General features: G+C 43.2%; 1 long non-coding RNA gene and 1 other non-coding gene across 2 annotated transcripts in view; one reads left to right on the plus strand and one right to left on the minus strand.

The window, feature by feature from the left end:
- The window catches only part of LOC134343651 (uncharacterized), a 113,090-nt gene that overhangs the window by 68,507 nt on the left and 21,093 nt on the right, over positions 1-23,490 (minus strand). The gene's annotated exons all lie outside the window — the stretch shown is intronic.
- On the plus strand, positions 19,844-19,950 carry LOC134344628 (U6 spliceosomal RNA). The gene has a single exon (XR_010017476.1). It is a non-coding gene; the product is annotated as a U6 spliceosomal RNA (small nuclear RNA).

Raw genomic sequence — 23,490 nt, forward strand, 5'->3', positions numbered from 1 at the left:
TGATCTGCAGTACAGCAAAAACTAATCATTCACCCGACAAGTCGACATTCCACAATCTCTCCCTCTGTCCCTAATAATAGTGCGGAGAGGCGTCCACCTTTCACAGCGAGAGGGGAGGCCAACAAAGACAAACAACTCGCTGGTTGCGGTGTTAAAGTCTGCCATGTCACTTTTTTTGCTGAGCTCTCCGACTCGAGAATCAGCAACAGACTCATTAACGTGAGAAGGAGAGAGAGTGCGCAATTCGGCAGGTAAAGAGCCCTCGATAGCTGATCCGCTGTTCCTGATGTTCCATTTTGTCCCGTGATGCTTCAGTCAGCAGTCCTGCCATAGAATCGGCTCAAACAAAGGGCTGAAGAGCCTCAGAAACCTGAAGGTGAGCTCATCTTCTAGGCTGCATCCTTGGGATATTGAAAAACAGCCGGTCGTAAGCCACTGGGAGTGGGTCCTCGTGCCGCAAAGGACCAAAGTGTAACTCCAGGTCAGAGTCTTCAACAGAACCCCATTCACTTTGATCTGATCCTTTGAAACAAAGTAACATGAATACTTCATTCAATTTCCTGATTCTGTCATTCATTGGGGAAATTTCAGATCTCCTACTCACACCTACCAGAACAAAGCCCTTCTCTAACAGAGATCGAACAATCTCGGCTTTGTTGTTTTCATTTGCACCACAGCTTCAGCATTTTATTGAATGAGCCAAACTGGGATGACACAGTAGTGCAGTGGTCAGCACGACACTCTACAATACCAGCAACCCAGGTTCAATTCCCGCCGCTGCCTCTAAGGAGCATGTGAGTTTCCCCCGCGTCCTCCGGTTCCCTCACACATTCTAAAGACCTACCGGTTGGTAAGTTAATTGGTCATTTTTAATTGTCCCGTGATTAGGTTAGGATTAAATTGGGAGATTGCTGGGCAGTGCGGCTCGAGAGGCCGCAAGCGCCTACTCTGCAATGCTTGTCAGTAAAAAAAATAGTTAATTAAGATAAAATCGGAATCAGGTTTATTAGCACTAACATATGCCAGGAAATTTGTTGTTTTGCAGCAGCAGTATAGAATAATACATTTAAAAAACTATTATAAATTGCAATGAGCAATATATAAAATATAAATTAAGTAGTGCAAATAGTGAGGTACTGTTCATGGATTTTATGGTCCATTCATAAATTTGATGGCGGAGGGGAAGAAGCTGTTCCTAAAATGTGGAGTGTGTCTTCAGGCTCCTGTACCTCCTCCCTGATAGTAGCAATGAGAAGAGGGCATGTCCTGGGTGGTGAGGGTCCTGAGTGATGGATTCCACCTTTTTGATAAATAGCCTATTGAAGATCAAATGTTCAAAGGTTCAAAGATGCCCTCAGTGCTACTGCCCATAACGGAGCTGGCTCAGCTTATGACCGTCTGCACTTGCACTTCTGTACTGTGATGCAGCCAGTTAGAGTAGTCTGTTCTGTAAATCTGTAGAAATTTGATGGAGCCTTTGGTGACATACCAAATCTCCTCAAACTCCTAATGAAATATAGCCGCTGGCATGCCTTCTTTGTAATGACTCAGGATTTAAAAGATTAATTGATGGAACTCTACGGACCATTTCTACACTACCACGGACTTAATTTTAATTGCGTCTTCTCATTAAGATCTTGTCATGTTTTCTTCACTGTCTTGTATGATTTATGTGTAACATAGGGAAAAGCTGAATAGGTTGGGACCTTATCCGCTGGAATGTAGAAAATTGAGAAGAGATTTGATAGAGGTATACAAAATTATGAGGGCATAGATAGGGTAAATACAAGCAGGCTTTTTCCTCTGAGGTTGGGTGAGACTTGAACCAGAGGTCATAGGTTAAGGGTGAAATGTGAACTATTTAAGGAGAGCCCAAAGGGCTCAGAGAGTGGTGCGAGTGTGGAATGAGCTGCCAGCAGAAGTGATCGAAGCAAGCTTGATGCAGTATTTACAATACATGGATGGGAGGCTACGTTCCAGGCACAGGTTGATGGGACTAGACTGAATAACAGTTCAGCACAGACTAGATGGGCTGAAGGTCCTATTTCTGCTCTATGACTCTCTGACTGTACAGATCGAAAAGGAGGAGGTCCTTGCTGTCTTGAGGAAAATTAAAGTGGATAAATCCCCGGGACCTGATAGGGTATTCCCTCAGACCTTGAAGGAGACTAGTGCTGAAATTGCAGGGGCCCTGGCAGAAATATTTAAAATGTCGCTGTCTACAGGTGAGGTGCCGGAGGATTGGAGAGTGGCTCATGTTGTTCCGTTGTTTAAAAAAGGATAGAGAAGTAATCCGGGAAATTATAGGCCAGTAAGTTTAACGTCGGTAGTAGGTAAGTTATTGGAGGGAGTACTAAGAGACAGAATCTACAAGCATTTGGATAGACAGGGACTTATTAGGGAGAGTCAACATGGCTTTGTGCGTGGTAGGTCATGTTTGACCAATCTATTGGAGTTTTTCGAGGAGGTTACCAGGAAAGTGGATGAAGGGAAGGCAGTGGATATTGTCTACATGGACTTCAGTAAGGCCTTTGACAAGGTCCCGCATGGGAGGTTAGTTAGGAAAATTCAGTCACTAAGTATACATGGAGAGGTGGTAAATTGGATTAGACATTGGCTCAATCGAAGAAGTCAAAGAGTGGTAGTAGAGAATTGCTTCTCCGAGTGGAGGCCTGTGACTAGTGGTGTGCCATAGGGATCAGTGCTGGGTCCATTGTTATTTGTCATCTATATCAATGATCTGGATGATTATGTGGTAAATTGGATCAGCAAATTTGCTGATGATACAAAGATTGGAGGTGTAGTAGACAGTGAGGAAGGTTTTCAGAGCCTGCCGAGGGACTTGGTCCAGCTGGAAAAATGAGCTGAAAAATGGCAGATGGAGCTTAATACAGACAAGTGTGAGGTATTGCACGTTGGAAGGACAAACCAAGGTAGAACATACAGGATAAATGGTAAGGCACTGAGGAGTGCAGTGGAACAGAGGGATCTGGGAATACAGATACAAAATTCCCTAAAAGTAGCATCACAGGTAGATAGGGTCATAAAGAGAGCTTTTGGTACATTGGCCTTTATTAATCAAAGTATTGAGTATAAGAGCTGGAATGTTATGATGAGGTTGTATAAGGCATTGGTGAGGCCGAATCTAGAGTATTGTGTTCAGTTTTGGTCACCAAATTACAGGAAGGATATAAATAAGGTTGAAAGAGTGCAGAGAAGGTTTACAAGGATGTTGCCGGGACTTGAGAAACTCAGTTACAGAGAAAGGTTGAATAGGTTAGGACTTTATTCCCTGGATCGTAGAAGAATGAGGGGAGATTTGATAGAGGTATATAAAATTATGATGGGTATAGATAGAGTGAATGCAAGCAGGCTTTTTCCACTGAGGCAAGGGGAGAAAAAAACCAGAGGACATGGGTTAAGGGTGAGGGGGGAAAAGTTTAAAGGGAACATTAGGGGGGGCTTCTTCACACAGAGAGTGGTGGGAGTATGGAATGAGCTGCCAGACGAGGTGGTAAATGCGGGTTCTTTTTTAACATTTAAGAATAAATTGGACAGATACATGGATGGGAGGTGTATGGAGGGATATGGTCCATGTGCAAGTCAGTGGGACTAGGCAGAAAATAGTTCGGCACAGCCAAGAAGGGCCAAAAGGCCTGTTTCTGTGCTGTAGTTTCTATGGTTTCTATGGACTCTATGTTCTGTGTTGTGATCTCTACCTATGTGCCCGTGTTGCAGCTGCAAACAAGTATTTCAAGGTACCCATGCCCCACTATACTTGTGCATATGACAATGAACTCGACTATCACTAATGATCATTAAAGGCCACACTGTGAATTTCTCCAGAACTGGCAATTGTGAAAATCCTCATAAGCTTAGAGGGCCCATTATTGTAACTTGGTTCCAAATAGTGCTTCATCGGAATGTCAATATTTCCAGAGGAAAAAGAGAATTCAGTTACTAGGGTTTAGTTTGCAGTACAGCACGGAAATCAATTCAGCTGAAAAATACTTGAATCACAGAGACATACAATACAGAGAGGCCCTTGGGCATTGTTTCAAATCTGACCTTTATGCTCATTTGCTATTTGATATTCATTGCATAAATTGTATGTATAAAATCCAGTATGTCTGCAATATGAAATTGCATGTCACTTTTTCTGCTGAATTTGAATGTCTTGTTTCAGGTTGAAAAACATTTTATAAATCTAGTAAGTGGTAGTCAAACTCAGCAAAAAAAAACTAACACAGAGTGTTTGAGCAATTCACACAGAAAATGCTGGAGGAAATCGAAAGGTCAGGCCACATCTGCTGTGACAAAAAATCAGTCAGCATTTCAGGCTGAGACCCAAGTACTTCTAAAGTCTAGTCTTTACACAGCACCACATATTTTACACTGTGTAGTAAAATCACTCAAGAGCAAATGCAAAAAAATGGAATCTTCTTCCAGAGCTAAAATGGCAGAAGAGAGAAAAGTAGCATAAAACAGAAGCTGCTGGAAACACTCGGGAGATCAGATGGCATCTAGGGAGAGGAAAACAGAGTTACAGTTAAGGTTCAGAACAACAACCATCTTCCTGATGGGAACGCTGTGCTTGTCTGAGTATAGATGACATTTTATACCATATGCCTGATAGGGTCTCTCCTCTGGACTGAAGCCACACAAGATCACACTATTGTGTTCGTGGGTATTTGCTGTGTTTGCCGTTAGTAATGGTCATGTTTTCTAATCTCAGTTGTTAGGGCCCTATAAATAAAATAAATACACTCTGACAAATCGAGTAATGGCTCAGATGCAGGCACTAATCAACCTTCATGCTCTTAAACCGGTCATGACTATACATTTTCAATGCCTGTAAAACATGAATATAACCCTTTCCACACTCAGCTGCCCGACTGCCAAAATGAATCAGACTCTCATTTTATCCACCTGATTGATGATAACCAAGGTGCACATATCCCTGGACTATGTTGGGCTGGAGTTTTTTTTAAAAATTCCAATATTTTGTGATCGAAGATTCTACCTTGTAACCATTTCGACAAAAGATCGGTGAATAGGCACTGCTGATTGATCGCGGATGCTGACGGCTGTGCTAATAATTCCAGATTTGATTGAGCAGTTCCCGAAATGTAGCAGGTAAGTAGAGTCCGTTTTCCTTTCTGTAACCATTCTATTTGTCCCTTCACACCTCAATGGAAGTTGATGACTTTATTCAAGAGAAGCTCTGTTCACATTATCTTCCACACTCACAAAATTTGAGCCAAGTCAGTCAGCAGCATTTATGGAGGGGAATAAACAGTTGACTTTTTGGGCTGAGACTCTTCGTCAGGACTGGAAAGGAAGGGGGCAGGAGCCAGAATAAGCAGGTGGGGGGAATAGAAGAGTAAGTAGGGTGGATGGGGAGAGAAATTGCGGGAGGTTAGAGAAATCGATGCACATGCCATCAGGTTGGTGGCTGCACAGAGAGAATATGAGTTGTTTCAATTTGATTTCCTATTCCTATTCTGACGTGTCTGTTCATGGAGCCCCCTACTGTCATGATAAGGATGAACTCAGTTGGGGGATCAACATCTCAACTTCTGTCGGAGTAGTCTTCAGCCTGATGGCATGAACATTGATTTCTCTAACTTTCAATAATTTCTCCTACCTTCCTTCTTACTCCTTCCCTTCCCCTACCTTCTTACTGTGGCTTTTACCCTCTGCCTTTCCAGTCCTGATGAAGGGTTCTGGTCCAAAACATTGGCTGTTTATTTCTCTTATTAGATGCTGTCTGACTCCCTGTGTTTCTCCAGCATTTTGCTAGTATTGCTCTAGATTGCCAGCATCTGCAGAATCTCTTGTGCTTATTTTCAGCTTAGCTTATCTACAGTTCAGATTTCAACACCATAATTCCCCTCAGGCTTGACAAGATGCTCAGAGACTTCACCCTGCACCCCGCCTTGTTCAGCTGGATCCTGGACTTCCCGTCGGATTGCCAGCTGGTGGTAAGGATGTGCACCTTTGCCTCCACCCCTCTGACCTTCAACGCAGGGCTGTGTCCTGAGACTCCCTATGCACCCACAACTGTGTTGCCACCCACAGCTCCAAATCTGCCGGTCAGATTTGCAGACGACACCACATTGATAGGCCTTATTTCCAACAATGATGAGACAGTCAAAGCCCTGACACAGTGGTGCCAAGAAAACAATCTCTCCCTCAATGTTGATCGTGGATTACAGGAGGAATGGAAACAGGCTAGCCCCTATTGACACCAATAGGACTGTAGTTGAGAGGGTGAGTAGTTTCAATACCCTTCCACATTTCCCTTCCTTATTGCTTGTACATAGCGAGGCAGATGCAACATAAAGATTTTTACTCCCGCATGTTGTGAGGTGGATGTAAGAAATAAAATTCTAATTCTAATTCTAAAACTCTACACTGTAAGGTCCCGGGGCACAGTACCACTTTGCTCATTTTATGCTGTTACCAGTGTTTTACTTTGGAATGGATCAGAACATCGTTGGGCTAGTAGGCTAGATGGTATCCGAAGAGTTAACATTTTAGGTCGATGACCTTCAGTTCAGAACTGATATGAAATGAAAATGCTGCAAAATTTAGAAACTGGAAGTAAACTCATAAAATGCTGATATTTTTCTACAGCTTACACAGCATGTACGGTGAGAGGGGTTACATCGCTTCTGTTGCCTTCCATCAGTGCTGACACAAATTACTTTGACAATGGTTGTAAAGTGCCTGGAATTGGATGTAGTATTTCATTGCATGTCTCTATTTAGAGAGTCCTGAATGCCTTTGCTTGACTAGACTGTAACAGTGCAAGGAAGTAGGCTCCTCAGACCCCCAAGCCTGCCCCGGAGTCCAAAATGTTCATGACGAATCTCCCCAGATCTCATCCCTCTTCTGTGCCCCCTCCCAAATTCCCAAACCTTTCAATAGGTTATCTGCCTCCTCTTTAAATACCTCTAATGATGTACCCTGCAGGTGATTCATCACCTTCTGCTTTATAAACCTACTTCACCAGCTTCACAGATTAGTGCACATATCTAAGTTTCTGTCCATGCATCCCTTTTAAAAACACACTGTTTAGCATGCACAGTCTATCCTAATTCTTGGTAGCAAAACTTATTATCTCTTATGACCTCCATTGAAAAGTCACGGTGAAGCAAGAAAACACCACACTGATATCAACAATAAAGAGTCAATTAATAATCTGCAGTGAGGCAGGTGCTCGAACCTAGAGCCAAAAACAAGCTTCTGGAGGAACTCAGTGGTCAGGCAGCATCTGTGAAGAGAAATCCGAGATCACATGTCAGTTCTCATAGGTGGGGCGGAAGTGGAGCAGGTCCTGGGCTTTCACCTTTCAGCTGAGCTCAGAAGGTAGATGCAACCATGAAGAAAGTATACTAGTGGTACTGCTTTCTCAAAGGTTTAAGAAGATTTGGCATGTCATCATATTCTCTAACAAGCTCCTCCAGGTGCACAATTGAGCATGTTCTGACTGGTTGCATCGCAACCATGTATGGCACATGGCACATGGCTTCAAGAGGCTGCAGAGATTAGTGGACACGGCCCGGTCCACCTAGGGCACAGCCATTCTCACCTAGGACACAGCCTGCTCCACCTTGGACACAGCCATTCTCACCTAGGGCACAGCCTGCTCCACCTTGGACACAGCCATTCTCACCTAGGGCACAGCCACCTCCACCTAGGGCACAGCCATTCTCACCTAGGGCACAGCCTGCTCCACCTTGGACACAGCCATTCTCACCTTGGGCACAGCCATTCTCACCTAGGACACAGCCATTCTCACCTAGGACACAGCCATTCTCACCTAGGGCACAGCCATTCTCACCTAGGGCACAGCCATTCTCACCTAGGGCACAGCCTGCTCCACCTAGGACACAGCCATTCTCACCTAGGGCACAGCCATCTCCACCTAGGACACAGCCATTCTCACCTAGGGCACAGCCATTCTCACCTAGGGCACAGCCATCTCCACCTAGGACACAGCCATTCTCACCTAGGGCACAGCCATCTCCACCTAGGACACAGCCATTCTCACCTAGGACACAGCCATTCTCACCTAGGGCACAGCCATCTCCACCTAGGACACAGCCATTCTCACCTAGGGCACAGCCTGCTCCACCTAGGACACAGCCATTCTCACCTAGGGCACAGCCATCTCCACCTAGGACACAGCCATTCTCACCTAGGGCACAGCCATTCTCACCTAGGGCACAGCCATCTCCACCTAGGACACAGCCATTCTCACCTAGGGCACAGCCATCTCCACCTAGGACACAGCCATTCTCACCTAGGACACAGCCATTCTCACCTAGGGCACAGCCATCTCCACCTAGGACACAGCCATTCTCACCTAGGACACAGCCATTCTCACCTAGGACACAGCCATCTCCACCTAGGACACAGCCATTCTCACCTAGGGCACAGCCATCTCCACCTAGGGCACAGCCATTCTCACCTAGGACACAGCCATTCTCACCTAGGTCACAGCCATTCTCACCTAGGGCACAGCCATCTCCACCTAGGGCACAGCCTGCTCCACCTAGGGCACAGCCATTCTCACCTAGGGCACAGCCATCTCCACTACTGACAGCATCTGCCTCAGGAAGGCAAGCACTAGGGGAGAGGTTGTTTCAACAGTCTGGAAAAGCATGGATAAAGTCAAAGGGAAGAAGAGTGCAGGGAAGGCTACTGATGTCTACAGAATAAAGAATAAGACAAAAAGTTTAGAAAGGAATTAGAATTTAACTTCAGGCAACATTTAGGCACAAGTGAAACAAGGGTGGTGAATACAGGACTGAAGATGTTTTATTTGAATGCACGCAGTATACAAAATGAGGTAGACAATCCTGTTGTGCAGTTAGGAATAGGTAGATATGATGTTGTAGGTATCACAGAGCTGCTGGTAAAAATTAAATTGAATTGCAAGAAAGAAGTGACGTAGGATTGGAAGACAGAGATTCTTATGGGTAAAGTTGAGAATCTGCAAAGGTAAAAACACCTTGATGGGAGTGAAATGCAGGCCTCTGAACAGTGGCCAGGATGTGGGATACAAATTACAATGGGAGATTATAAAGGTATGTAAAAGGTATGATAGCCATAGGGGATTTCAATATGCAGGTAGGTTGCAGCTGGATTCCAGAGAAGGAATTTGTAGAATGCCTACAAGGTCCTATCCATTTTTAGAGCAGTTTGTGCTCAGAAAAAAGGCAATTCTGGATTGGGTATTGTGTAATGAACCAGATTTGATTAGGGAACTTAAGGTAAGGAATGCATAGGAGGCAGTGATCATAATATAACAGAATTCACCTGCAGTTTGAGAAAGAGAAGCTAAAATTGAATTTATCAGTATTCCACCTGAGTAAAATTAACTACAGCTGGCCAAAATTGATTAGAAGGGGATACTATCAGGGATGTTGGTAGAGCAGCTATGGCTGGAGACTCTGAGAGTAATTCAGAGGACAGTGGATTGATTCATCTCAAAGAAGAAGCATTCTAAAGGTAAGATGAGGCATCCATATGTGACAAGGGAAATCAAAAACAGCATAAAAGCAAAGAGAAAACATACAACATAGCAAAAATTGGTGGGGAGGTAGAGGTTTGGGAAGGGAAGTAATAAAGTAATAAGAAGAGAGAAAAAGAAATATAAAGGTAAGTTATTGTGTATACTTAAACTGGTGGTTGCTAGCTTCTTGATTAGTAAAGGTGTCAAAGGTTATGAGGAGAAGACAGGAGACTCAATGGGTTGAATGGCCTAATTCTATTCCTATGTCTAATGGTCAAAGACAGCATCTATCATTAAGGAACCACCTTCAGAGTTTACCCTCTTGTTGCCATTATCATCAGTCAGGAGATACAGAAGCCTGCAGTCTAATACGAACAGGCTCAAGAATAGCTACTTCCATTCACCTAGCAAGCTCTTGAGACAGCCTGCATAACTCTAATCCTAGCTCAGCAATGAAACACTATAGACCACCTAATGAGCTACCATGGTTTTGTTTATGATCATGTTTACTTTTGACTAATATCTTGTTTTGAATAGTCTTTTCACTGCTTCATATAATGTATGTATTATTTATGTTATACTTGTGCTTTGCACCAGTATGTCACCTTACTTGCACATGACAATAAACTCAACTTGGCATGACTTGATCAGAATCCTTTATTATTGCCAAGTATGTGGACACATACAGGGAATTTGATGCCGGTTTCCCTGAGCAGGCTGTACAGAATCAAAAAGCAAACAAAACAATAGTGCAAATAATCATGAACTATATACAATGAGGTATACCTGTGTATGTACAGGTGGACTTGGTTTATAATAGACTAAAATTCAAGTGTTCAAAAGACTGATGGCATACGAAAGAAACTGTTCTTGTACCTATTTGTCCTGGCATGCAGTTGTCTAAAGTGCCTGCCAGAAGGAAGGAGTTGGAACAGGTGATCTGACTTGAAATGGACAGTCGATGTTTTGGATCTGATCCACGGTGTGATATTGATGTGAAACACACATGACCTGCCAGCCTCCTTTCTCAACGTTTTAATATTGGTTTCTCTATCATGTATTGCAGCCTGTTAACAAAACTCCCATTTGCATTACATGTCTCTGCTCCTGCACTTTGCTGTGGCATCGGGCTCTCTGCACGCGCTACTTGATCAGGGCAGACTACCATGTGAGGGTGGAAGGAGATGATCACTCTTCCTCATCACTAAGTAAATCTTTTATGTAGTGCTTCTGTTTCTGCCATGAAGTGATTTTTTTTTTGACAAACTCTGAGTCACTTCCCGGTGCTCAGCAGACAATAAAGCAGTAGCTGCTGAGTTTGTGAATACTTGGGCATTAGTGCACTGAAAAAATAGGTGACCTCCAATCTCTCAGAAATGAGCTTATACATTTATCAAAAACAAAACAGGATTACTTCTTTATTGAGATGAATGGTTTCTAATTTACAGCTGAAAGCGAGTTGAACGAGTACATGGAAATGTAAGATTTAGAGCAGGTGTTCCCAACCTTTTTTATAGTTTGGACTAATACCATTAAGCAAGGGGTTCCTGGACCCCAAGTTAGGAAACATGGTTTAGAGGGATGTGGGCCAAATGCAGGCTAATGGGACAATTTTAGCTGGGAACCCTGGTCAGTGATGACCAGCATCAAGGAAGAGCTGTATCCATGCTGTTTGACTCTATAACATCACATTCCAGAATCCAGTTTGAAAGTATATAAAAAAATGTGTATCAGTTGCAACTTATAACATCTGAGCATTTAAAAAATGAGTTCACATTTGGTTGGTTCACATTAACAACAACAAATGGTTGTAAATTTTCTTTTTGCTTATCTAAATCCCATTAATTGCCTTATTGACTTGTTATACCACCCTAGCTGATCATTAATCAATAGAACTTTACTTCCCCTGGAAAATTAAACAAGCACTCTACACCCTACAGATTTCCTTTGTCTCTAGGCAAAAAATTGAAACAAGGCACAGCCAAACCAGATGGAGTTAACACAGTGGTCTGAGGCAAACATTAACCTTTGCTTTCAGATTGATTTTAATCTCTTCCTCAGGAGTGTTCCCGAAGCCACTTGATTATGCTGAAATAGATTGACGGTATTCTTCCTGAAAATATGAGGGATGTTTTTATTTAAAATGGGACCTGGTGCAGATGTGACTAGGGAGGCTAGAAGTCTCCTGGAAATTCAGTGGTATTCTTTAAAGTGGGACAGTGTAGGAATGATTGACTGAAGCAAATAAATCTAAACAAATAAGCAGGTCCAAAGATCTCCCTTTTGAGAAATGACCCAATATATTTTACAGCCATGCTTAATGTTTCCACAGCAGAAGCTTTGTATTGAGCCATAAATGAGAATGTGGTTTGGAATTGTTTCCATGGTATTACTTAATAACCATTAAATAAAATAACAGGATTGATCTTTGACTACTCAATTAATTTTCCAATTGCCACTATAAATTGATGTGGTCAGGCAACTGAATAATGCAGGCATCTGAGAAGGGAGTGGCTGAGTTGGCTGGACTGGAAGCTGGCTGTGTTTTGCTTGATGCGTGAATGTGGTTCGGAACCTGTTGAGGGAAAGAGAGTGGGGAAGGAACGGAAATTGCTGGGAGGGGGTCGTGTGGGTCTGGTAATGGCGGACAAGATAAGAGGTGGGGTTGAGGGAAAGAAAGTGGAGAAGGAGAGGGATAGAGACTTGGGACCACAGGTAGGCAGCTGGGGAGAGGTGGATTATTGTGAAGGGAGAAATAGAGGGAATGAGGAGATAGTGAGGGGTTGGATGAATAAAGACAAAGGGAATAAAAGAATAAGTAATGATAGTGGAGAAAGCTCAAAGTGAGGAAGGTGAACAAGCTCAGAGAGGAGGTGTTGTCATAATTAGGTTTAATGAGAAGGCTCGGGGACATATAAAGAAAATTAACCCGTTTGTGCTAACAACAACTCTGACAAATAAGATAGGGGAAATAGTATTTGCAAAAGTCCTTAATGATGGCAACTTATTGGTAAGATGTGCGAATGAGGAACAACTTGAGAAAGCACTCAAGCTAAAAGAGATAGGAAAATGCAAGGTGGAATATACTGGGAGGGTGGGAGCACAAAACAGTGGTTGTAAAGGAGTGATCATGGGGATACCAATGAGTATAAATATGGAGGAGATAAAGAGGAATATCAAAGGAGGGAAAGTAATGAATATTCAAAGACTGAAAACAACAAAGGAGGGAGTGAAAAAGGAAAGTGAATCTGTATTGATTGAATTTGAAGAAGAAAGAGTGCCAAGGAAGGTGTTCCTGGTTTTCATGAGTTACCCAGTAAGGGTGTATGTGCCAAAGCCATTGAGGTGCTATAATTGTCAAAGGTTTGGACACGTGGCTAAAAACTGTAAAAGGCAGAGGAGATGTGCTAGATGTGGGGGTGATCATGAATATGGAAAGTGTGGAACAGGAGTTCAACCAAAATGCTGCAATTGTGGAGGAGCTCATAATGTTGCATATAGTGGGTGTGAGGTTGTGAGATGGGAGACTAAAATTCAAGAAATAAGAGTGAAAAGAAAGATCACTTATGCAGAAGCTGTAAGAATGTCAAGAGAACAGAATAATGCTCCTAATGAACAGGGAGCAATAGGGATATGAGAGATGCAACAAAGAACAAATGACAGGATTTATGTAGACAAAAAGGCTCTAGTAACATTCATTGCAGGAGTGATTAATAGTACGGCTGAGGTAAAGTCAAAAAGTGACAAAATTCAGCTGGTGGTAAAAGCAGCAGTGAACCATTTAGGGTTAGTAGGACTGACATGGGAGGAAGTGAGGGAGAACCTCAGTAATCAGTCAAGCCAGGAAGTGTCATGTGTTGGTTAATACTAATTAAGGTGATTCTTTTACAATGGAATGCAAGAAGCTTACTGGCCAATAGCCAGGAATTCAAGCACTTTATTAAAGAAATGGTTGTAAAACCGGATGTAGTGTGTATTCAGGAAACTTGGTTGAAACCAACTTTAGACTTTGTGGTATATGGGTATACAATGATAAGGAAAGATAGAAATCTAGGATGAGGAGGGGGTTGCGCTATGTTAATCAAGCAAGGTATACCATATAGGGTGCTGGAAAAAGGAGATGATCAGGAATACATAGTGGTGGAAGTGTGGGAGAGAGGGGAGGGAGTGGTTATAATTAACTACTACAATCCATGTAAAAGGTTGGATTTGGACAGCCTATTAAAGATACAAGGACAAAACAGACATAAAGTAGTGTGGTGTGCAGATTTCAATGCTCATAGCACAATATGGGGGGATCAGATTACAGATCCAAATGAAAGGTAATTGAAGATTTGATGGAAGAAAGGGATTTAGTGTGTATGAATGATGGTAGCGGCACAAGGATAGATATAACAACAGGAACTGAGTCAGTGTTAGATATTACGTTAGTGTCTAATACCTTGGCTGGCGTTAGTAACTGGGGAGTTTGGACTGCTTCAACAGTAGGCAGTGATCACTACCCACTTTTGTGTTCAGTGGGTGAAAGAGTTGAAGTAAGACCAGGTGGCGGAACCCCAAAGTGGGTGTTTGAAAAAGCTGATTGGGGTAAGTTCCAGAAGTTGAGTGAAGAAGGGTTGACAAAGATTGATATTTCTGGAAATGTAGATGAATTAAACAGTCAGGTGACTTCAGCAATTATCATGGCAGCAGAAGGATCTATACCTAGGAGTAAAAATAGGATGAATAGAAAACTGGTACCATGGTGGACAGAGGAATGTTGTCAGGCTGTAAAAAAAAAAAACAGAAATAGAGCATTCAGGCTAGTTAAAAGAACCCATAATATGCAGCATTTAGTTCAATATAAGAAAGCACAGGCAGTGGTGAGAAGAACTATACGTCAAGCTAAAAGGGCAAGTTGGAGGAGTTTTTGCGACAAGGTAGGAAGAACAACACCTGCGGGAGAGAGATGGGGAATGATTAAGAGGATGGGAGGAGATAGAAGGGAATGGGAATATCCAGTAATGAGATCTGAGGAGGAAACTGCAGTCTCCAGTAGGGATAAGACTGAGGTCATGGCCAAGTCATTTGTACTGATACACAGTTCAGAAAATTTGTCAGAAGAAGGGAAAGAATAATGAGCCAACACCCAGGTGTGTTAAGCAGGAGGGAAGGAACAGATGATATAATTGATGATCCATTTACATTAGCAGAAATGGTGAGAGCAATAAAGAGATCGAGACCAACCTCCCCAGGGAAAGATCTGATATGCTCTGTGTTGCTAAAAAATCTAGGAGAAGGAGCGCTCTTGAAGTTGCTGCATTTTTATAACCGAGTATGGGAGGAGGGAAGATTACCAAGTGCATGGAAAGAAGCAGTAGTAATTCCAATAAGGAAGCCTGGCAAGGATCTGTCAAAACCCACTAGCTACAGACCAATTGCATTAACATCAAGTATATGTAAGATAATGGAAAGGATGATAACCTTTCTGTTATCATATGAGCTTGAGAAAAGAGGAATGCTGGCAAGTTATCAGTGGTTTTAGAAAGGGAAGGAATTCCATGGACTCAGTGATTATGTTAGAGACTGAAATAAGGAAGGCCCAGGCAAATAGAGAGTCAGTAGTGGCAGTGTTCTTTGACATTGAAAAAGCCTATGATATGATGTGGAAGGAAGGATTATTAATTAAACTGCACAAGATGGGGGTTGGTGGGAGAGTTTTTAATTGGATTAAAGATTTTTTGTTTGGTAGAAGAATTCAAGTTCGGATTGGATCAGAATTATCAAAACAGTACATAGTGGAAAATGGCACACCTCAAGGTAGTGTGATTAGCCCGTTATTTTTCATCATTATGATCAATGATGTCTTCACAAAGGTACCAGTGGATATAGGTAGGTCACTGTTTGTGGATGATTGGGGCCTTGTGGAAAAGAGGCAGGAACATGGACCATATAATCAGGAAACTACAAGAAGCAATTGATGAAGTGGTGGAGTGGGGTTATGATTGGGGATGTAGATTTTCAGTAGATAAAACTCAAACTGTATTTTTTACCAGGAAAAGGGTTGAGGTAGGGAAGAAGTTATGGGGTTGAATTAGAAAGGGTTGCATCATTTAAATTTCTGGGAGTTGTATTTGATTCACGATTAACATGGGCAGACCATATCAGGAAAGTTGAGGAGAAATGTAAAAAAATGTGATGAGATGTTTGGTAGGGAATGGGGAGCAAGTTGTTTAGCTTTGAAGAGAATGTATGTGGCTTTAGTGAGATCTGTATTGGATTATGGAAATATAGTATATGGATCAGCAGCTAGGTCTCTTATAAGGAAACTGGATGTGATTCAGGCTCAGGCCTTGAGAGTGTGCAGTGGGGCTTTTAAAACGTCACCAGTGTCAGCCCTGCAGGTAGAAATGGGAATAATGCCTTTGGAACTAAGAAGGATGCAACTGATGGCAAACTACTGGGCTAACTTGCAGGGGCACAATGATTCTCACCCTACTAAAGGAGTGTTGCGGGAGTGCTGGGAAAATGGGAGGTTTCAGAGGGATACCTTTAGTTGGGTAGGGAATGATATTGTGAAAGAATGTGGAGTATTTGATCTGAGGATAAGTCTTTCAGTAGTTTATCCGGTTGTAGCTCCATGGAAGCTTGTATGGCCTGACATAGACTGGCATTTGTTAGAGGTAAAAAGGAAAGAAAGATATAAAACAGATTTTGTAAATGCATTTAACTGTCATGTGATGGAAAAGTATAGTGATTATACTCACATTTATACGGATGGTGCGAAGGAACCTGAAACAGGAGTGACAGGGTTTGGGGTGGTAATACCAGCAAAAGAAATTGGAATCAGCAGAAGAACATCTAATAAGTTAGGGGTGTTTACAGTGGAGATGCTGGCAGTGTTGGTTGCATTGCAATGGGTGCAGAAAGCCAGACAAGCCAAAGCATTGATATGTTCAGATTCATCCTCAGTTCTAGCAAGTTTAAGGTCTTTTCACACAGACAGTCGGCAAGATGTACTTTATGAAGTCCTTCAGTTAGTTACAAGAATTGCAAATCAGGGAGGTCAGGTAAAATTTCTATGGGTTCCAGCACATGTAGGGGTGAAGGGGAATGAGAGGGTGGATGAGTTGGTAAAGAGGGCGTTAAAGAAAGAAAATGTGGAAATGCACATTAGTATCAGTAAAGCAGAGGTTAAGTGTGTAATCTGGGGAAAAAGTCAACCGAATGTGGCAAGAAAGATGGGACAGGGAGGGAAAAGGGAGGCATTTATATCAAATACAGAAGAGTGTTGCAGTTACTAGGGTAGGTAATGGAAACAGAAGAGAGGAAATTGTGTGGACTAGGTTAAGGCTGGGGCATTGTGCATTAAACAAAGCATTGAAAATGATAGGGAAACACCAGACAGGATTGTGTGAGGAATGTCAGGAAGAGGAGTCAGTAGAACATGTCGTTTTGTGTTGCAGGAAGTATGGGATACAGAGAGAGATGATGAGAAATAAATTAAGGGAGTTGGGGATGCAGGAATTCACACTAAAAGGGTTGCTGGGCATGGGTGAGAGAGCACAAGTCCGGGTATTTTTAGCGTTTTTAAGGGGTACAGGGGTTTTTTATAGAATATGACGAATAAACAGGAATAGGATACTAGGATGGTCAAAGATGGGAGGGTGAAGTGTAGGTTTGTGTGTGTATGTGTGTATATGTGTGTGTGTATGTGTGTATGTATATGTGTGTATATGTGTATGTATGTATATGTGTGTATATGTGTATGTATGCGTGCGCGATTGAGTGAAGGGATTTAGAATGTATGTCTAGTGCACATTCTGGAGCAGAGGGTGGCGGTAATGCACCATTAAGCTGGATGCCAACCGCCGTAAAACAAGATACAGACAGACTGAATAATGCACCATTGGGAGATTTTGGTTCTGAATTACGTGTCAGTTACAGCTCATGGGATGGAATCTTTGTTATTGTATTCTGATGTAAAGAAAATATCTTGATGGTACATTGTTTCTTGCTCCTTGCTAGTTGTCCTTGAGGTGTTGGTAATGAGACATCAACTTGAATGGTGCAAATCACTTGGGGTGAAGGTACTCTCAGACTGTGAGCTGAATGGGGGTGTGATCTCACAGACATGTATAAAATCCTGAGAGGTTAGATAAAGTCAATGCACAGTATTTTTTTCCAGGGATATGGAAGGAAGAACTAAAGGGCATAGGTGAGTAGGAAACATTTAACTGGAACCTGAAGGGCAACATTTTCACCCAAAGGGTGGTCAGTCTATGGAGCTGCCGGAGGAAGTGGTCGAGGCAGATTAACAACATTTAAAAGGTGCTTGGACAGGTACATGGGTTGGATAGGTTTAGAGAGGGATATGGGCTAACTGTGGGCAAATGAGACTAGCTTTGTTTGGAATCATGCTCTGCATATACCAGATGGGATGAAGAGTCTGTTTCTGCGCTGTTTGACTCCAGCTCTCTATGACTAACCATATGATTTTGATACCTTTTAGCCTTAATTATAAAGTAATGCTAGAACAACATGAAGATGTAGGTTGGAGGGGATCTTGGACGTGGTGGTACTCTGTCTTCTGGCCTTGCTTTACAATGTAGCAGCATTAGCATTACTGTATTGGGAAGTGGTGCGGAAGATGTCATGGCAACTTGCTGCAGTCCACTCACAAGGAAAGCCTTGTCCAAAAATATTTTCATGCTCATCCACATTTTAGATTTTTCTGAGTCATGGATAGATACAGTATGGAAATAGGCCACTCAGCCCATTAATTACCCAATTTGCAACAATCCCAACCTAACTGATTCTTTTTTCCACCACATTTCCACCTCAGATTCTACAACTCGTCTACACATCAGCAGCAATCTAAGATAGCTGTGTAACTTACAAACGCACACAGTTTTTGTCATAATGTCATAGAATGATGTGGCACAGAAAAAGGGCCCACAGCCCACCTTGCCGGTGCTTGGCCGTAAGTGCTGATCTGTACCAATCTCAGTTATCATACAATCTGTACCCTACTATGACTTGATGATTCAAGTGCTCATCTGGCTGCTTCAATGTTTTGATCTCCTCTGGACTCTAAACTGCGCCAACACACCCAGGATCTTATAGACAGACATACTTTATTGATCCCGAGGGAAATTGGGTTTCATTACAGTTGCACCAACCAAGAACAGAGTATAAATATAGAAATATAAAACCATAAATAATAATAATAATATGTAAATTATGCCTGATGGAAATAAGTCCAGGACCAGCCTATTGGCTCGGGGTGTCTGGCCCTCCAAGGGAGGGGTTGTAAAGTTTGATGGCCACAGGCAGGAATGACTTCCTATGACGCTTAGTGTTGCATCTCGGTGGAATGAGTCTCTGGCTGAATGTACTCCTGTGCCCACCCAGTACATTATGTAGTGGATGGGAGACATTGTCCAAGATGGCATGCAACTTAGACAGCATCCTCTTTTCAGACACCACCGTCAGAGAGTCCAGTTCCATCCCCACAACATCACTGGCCTTACGAATGAGTTTGTTGATTCTGTTGGTGTCTGCTACCCTCAGCCTGCTGCCCCAGCTCACAACAGCAAACATGATAGCACTGGCCACCACAGACTCGTAGAACTTGCACTCCTGATGATAATCTGCTTACATTTGTCATGATCTCCCATTCATGTTCCTGCATAAGCTCTTCATTGTAGTGCAATCCACAAAGAGAATACAATATCCTTTAATGGGAAGATTGAATGCAACTATACTCCTCCTTTAATACAAAGAACAGCATTATTTTGTGTACTTAAGGTGTGGTCTCCCCATACACTTTTCTGTCGCAGCAAAGCTTCCCCACGTTGTCCACCATCCCTTTGCATTAGCAATGATCAAAAGGTTAGTGGTCACACATGGAAGTGACTGATTATCGTGCTACTTGTCTAATCAACTTCACAAGCCTTCCCCCTTTCTGAGGTACTCTCGAAAAGCAACAGATGGACGAGCATAGCAGGGGATTGTTAAAGCCTCATAGATTGGCACTGTTCATTGCCATGGAGATAATTGAGTGAGCGGGATAGGAGAATATCAGGAAGCAAATCTAACAGTCTTAATCAAGCTGTTGAACGCATCATCACTGATGAAGCAACAGAAGGATTGATTAATTGAAAGTGATTACCTCAGTGAGGACTTCTTCACTTATTTTGAACTTTAGAGTTGCTCTTCTCACAATTTTAAATGCAATGTGATCAGCAAGTACCCTCTCTCGAGTTAACAGTCACAAAGACACAGCAAGAAAGCAAGAGCTTTAATCCACAGGGTCCACATCAACTATTAAGAACTTGCTTCGGCAGCACATACGGTATACTGAAATTAGAATGATACAGAGAAGATTAATATGGCCCCTGTACAAGGAGGGCATGCAAATTTGTGAAGCATTCCATGTTTCTGGGGCAGCATCATAGCGTAGCGGTTAGTGTAAGACTATTAGAGTGCCAGCTGTAAGATTGGAATTCAGTTCCTGTCACTGTCTGTGAGGAGGTTGTAGGCTCTCACTGTGACCATGTAAACTTCATCCGGGTGCTCTGGTTTCCTCCCATATTCCAAAAAGACATGTGGACTATGGTTCATATGTTGTGGGCATGTTATGCTGGTGCTGAAAGCGTGATGGAACCTGCAGTCTGCCTGGCACAATCCCCACTGAGCTGATTTGATGCAAATGATGCATTTCACTATATATTTCAATGTACATTGACAAATTGAGAGATATGACATATGGAGAGACTATCGAGTGAGGCACTGGTTAAAAAGAGAAGGTGGATAGCTGGTATAGGTAGGAAGGAACAAATGAGGTAGTTGAGTATAAGAAACGAAGAAAATTAGGAGGGTGAATTGGTGATGTAGAATGCTGCAAGTCTGGTTCATTGGTGAGACCGATGGCGGGGGATATGCGTGGCCTTGGTTGTTGTACATTCCAGGTCCTCGTGCTGTGGGCTCATCTGTTGCAGCTGGCCAGGGGAGGTAGACTCCGGAGTTGGCAGCTGGCCCCTCCCATCAGTGCTGCCCTCTAGTGTTCCCTCGGTGGAAGACGAGCTGGATTGGGTTTGTCTGCAGCTGCACTGGCGCATGATGGACAACTGCTGCGTGCTTGTTCTCGCAGAAACGTGGCTCCAGGACATCATCCCATGTATCGTCGAGACATACAGTGAAATGCGTTGTACACAGTCTGAGGATTCTGCTAAGGCTGCCCACAAGCACATCCTTCCCTATATTTCTTACCAACATGTATCACCAAAGATCCCTACCATCCAGACCATGGCATCTTCTTGCTATTACATCAAGCAGGAGGTACAAAAAGGCTGAGGTCCACACCATCAGGTTCAGGAACAGTTACTTCCTTTTAACCATTCGGTTCTTGAACTAACCCACACAACTGTACTCACTACAGTTTGGGAACGCTTTGCACAGAAATAGACTTTTTTTTCCTTCTAATTGTTCTTTCTTGCAAAAACTGAAAATAATTTATATTTAATTTATAGGTTTCTTGTAAATGCCCCTTATACGATGCTGTGTGGATGTGATGTTACTAAAAGTAAGTTCTCCATTGTCTGTGCATTTATGTCCACATTTGTTTGCACATACTTGCACACATGACAATAAACTTGACTTTGACTTCTTTCTTCCATCGGGCAGATGAAACAAAAGGACTGAACGCACATACCTACAGGCTCAAGGACTGCATCTACTCACTGTTATAAGACAAAATACTCTGCAGATGCTGGGGTCAAAGCAACACTCACAGCACGCTGGAGGAACTCAGCAGGTCGGGCAGCATCCATGGAAACGATGAGTCGAAGTTTCGGGCCGGAACCCTTCATCAGGACTGTAGAGGGAAGGGGCAGAGGCCCTATAAAGAAGGTGGAGGGAGGGTGGGAAGGAGAAGGCTGGTAGGTTCCAGGTGAAAAACCAGTAAGGGGCAAGGTAAAGGGGTGGGGGAAGGGAGGCAGGGAGGTGATAGGCAGGAGAATAGGGGAAAACACAATGGGTAGTAGAAGGAGGCGGAATCATGAGAAAGGTGATGGGCAGCTGGGGCAGGGGGCAGAGTTACATAGGGATAGAGGAAGGGAGGGGGAGGGAATTACCGGAAGTTGGAGAATTCTACGTTCATACCAAGGGGCTGGAGACTACCTCGACGGTATATGAGGTGTTGCTCCTCCAACCTGAGTTTAGCCTCATCATGGCAGTAGAGGAGGCCATGTATGGACATATCTGAATGGGAGTGGGAAGCAGAGTTGAAGTGGGTGGCTACTGGGAGATCCTGTCTGTTGTAGCGGACGGAGTGGAGGTGCTCGACAAAGCGGTCCCCCAATCTGCGTCGGGTTTCACTGATGTGGAAGAGGCCACACCGGGAGCACCAGAAGCAATAGATGACCCCAACAGACTCACAAGTGAAGTGTTGCCTCACCTGAAAGGACTGTTTGGGGCCCCGAATGGCGGCAAGAGAGGAGGTGTGGGGACAGGTGTAGCACTTGCGCTTACAGGGTTAAGTGCCGGGTGGGAGATCCGTGGGGAGGGACATGTGGATCAGGGAGTCGCAGACGCTCTGTAATTGTAACACTACTCACTGCAATCTGCAACTGATTTTCCCTTGCAATAACTTGATATGCTGTTGTTCTGAAATGGTCAGTATGGATGGCATGCACTAAGTTAATAATAAGCCCACCTACAAGTACAACCATTACTAACTGTCTATAGTATTCTTGTTGTGTCACTCAGTTGCCTTTCACTCTTCATCAGGCAAAGTAACTGTTGTCTACAGTATTTTACCTCTCTAACCTTGACATTGGTATGACACACAGGTCCACAGCAAATGTCACTTAGTTTGCTCTTCACTCAACTCTGGAACATCTGGACAACAAAGATGTATACACCAGGATGCTCTTTATTGCCCACAGCTCGGCATTCAATACCATCATCCCTGCAAAGCTAATCAATGAGCTTCAAGACCTCCTTGTGCAATTGGATCCTCAATTTCCTCACTTGCAGGCCCCAGTCAGTTTGGATTGGCAATGACATCTCCTCCACAATCTCCATCAGCAGAGGTGCACCAAGGGCTGTGTGCTTAGCCCCTGCTCTACTCACTTTACATTTATGACTGTGTAGCTAAACGTGGCTCCAATGCCATATTTAAGTTTCCTGATGACACCATGGTCGCTGGCCAAATCAACAGTGGTGATGGATCAGCATATAGGAGGGAGATTGAAAATCTGGCTGAGTGGTGCCTCAACAACAACCTCTCACTCTGTGTCAGTAGCATCCATCATCAAGGACCCCCCACCCTCCAGGCCATGCTCTCTCCTCGCTGCTGCCATCAGGAAGAAGGTACAGGAGCTTCAGGACTCTCACAATTGGGTTCAGCAACAGTTATTACCGTGTCAACCATCAGGCTCTTGTACCATGGTGATAACTTCACTCTACTTCACTTGCCCCATTAGTGAACTGTTCCCGCAATCTATGGACTCATTTTCAAGGACTCTTCATCTTGTGTTCTTGATATTTGTTGCTTATTTATTATTATTATTTTCCCCTTGTGTTGCTCAGTTTGTTGTCTTGTACATTGGCTGTTTGTCTGCCCTGTAGAGTGTGATCGTTCTTGGATTCTGTTGTGGTTCTTGGATTTACTAAGTATATCCACACAAAAACAAATCTCAGTATTGTATAGGGTGATATATATTTACTTTGATAACAAATTTACTTTGAACTTTATAACCCAATGCATTTCCTTGAAACACAATGATGCCTAAACCACATGGGCTCCACAGACATGATACTGGAAAACCCCTGGGTCAAGCAACATCTGTGGAGACAGAAGGGATCCTGCATCAGGAATGCTCCACGTTCCAGCATCCGCTGTCTCCTTCTCCAAGCCACTCAGTTTGGATGCCCATTGGCTTTGAGCCAATCTCAGTAATTCTTACTTTTCTCTTACC

This window comes from Mobula hypostoma, chromosome 3 (assembly GCF_963921235.1).
Source record: "Mobula hypostoma chromosome 3, sMobHyp1.1, whole genome shotgun sequence".
NCBI lineage: Eukaryota > Metazoa > Chordata > Chondrichthyes > Myliobatiformes > Myliobatidae > Mobula > Mobula hypostoma.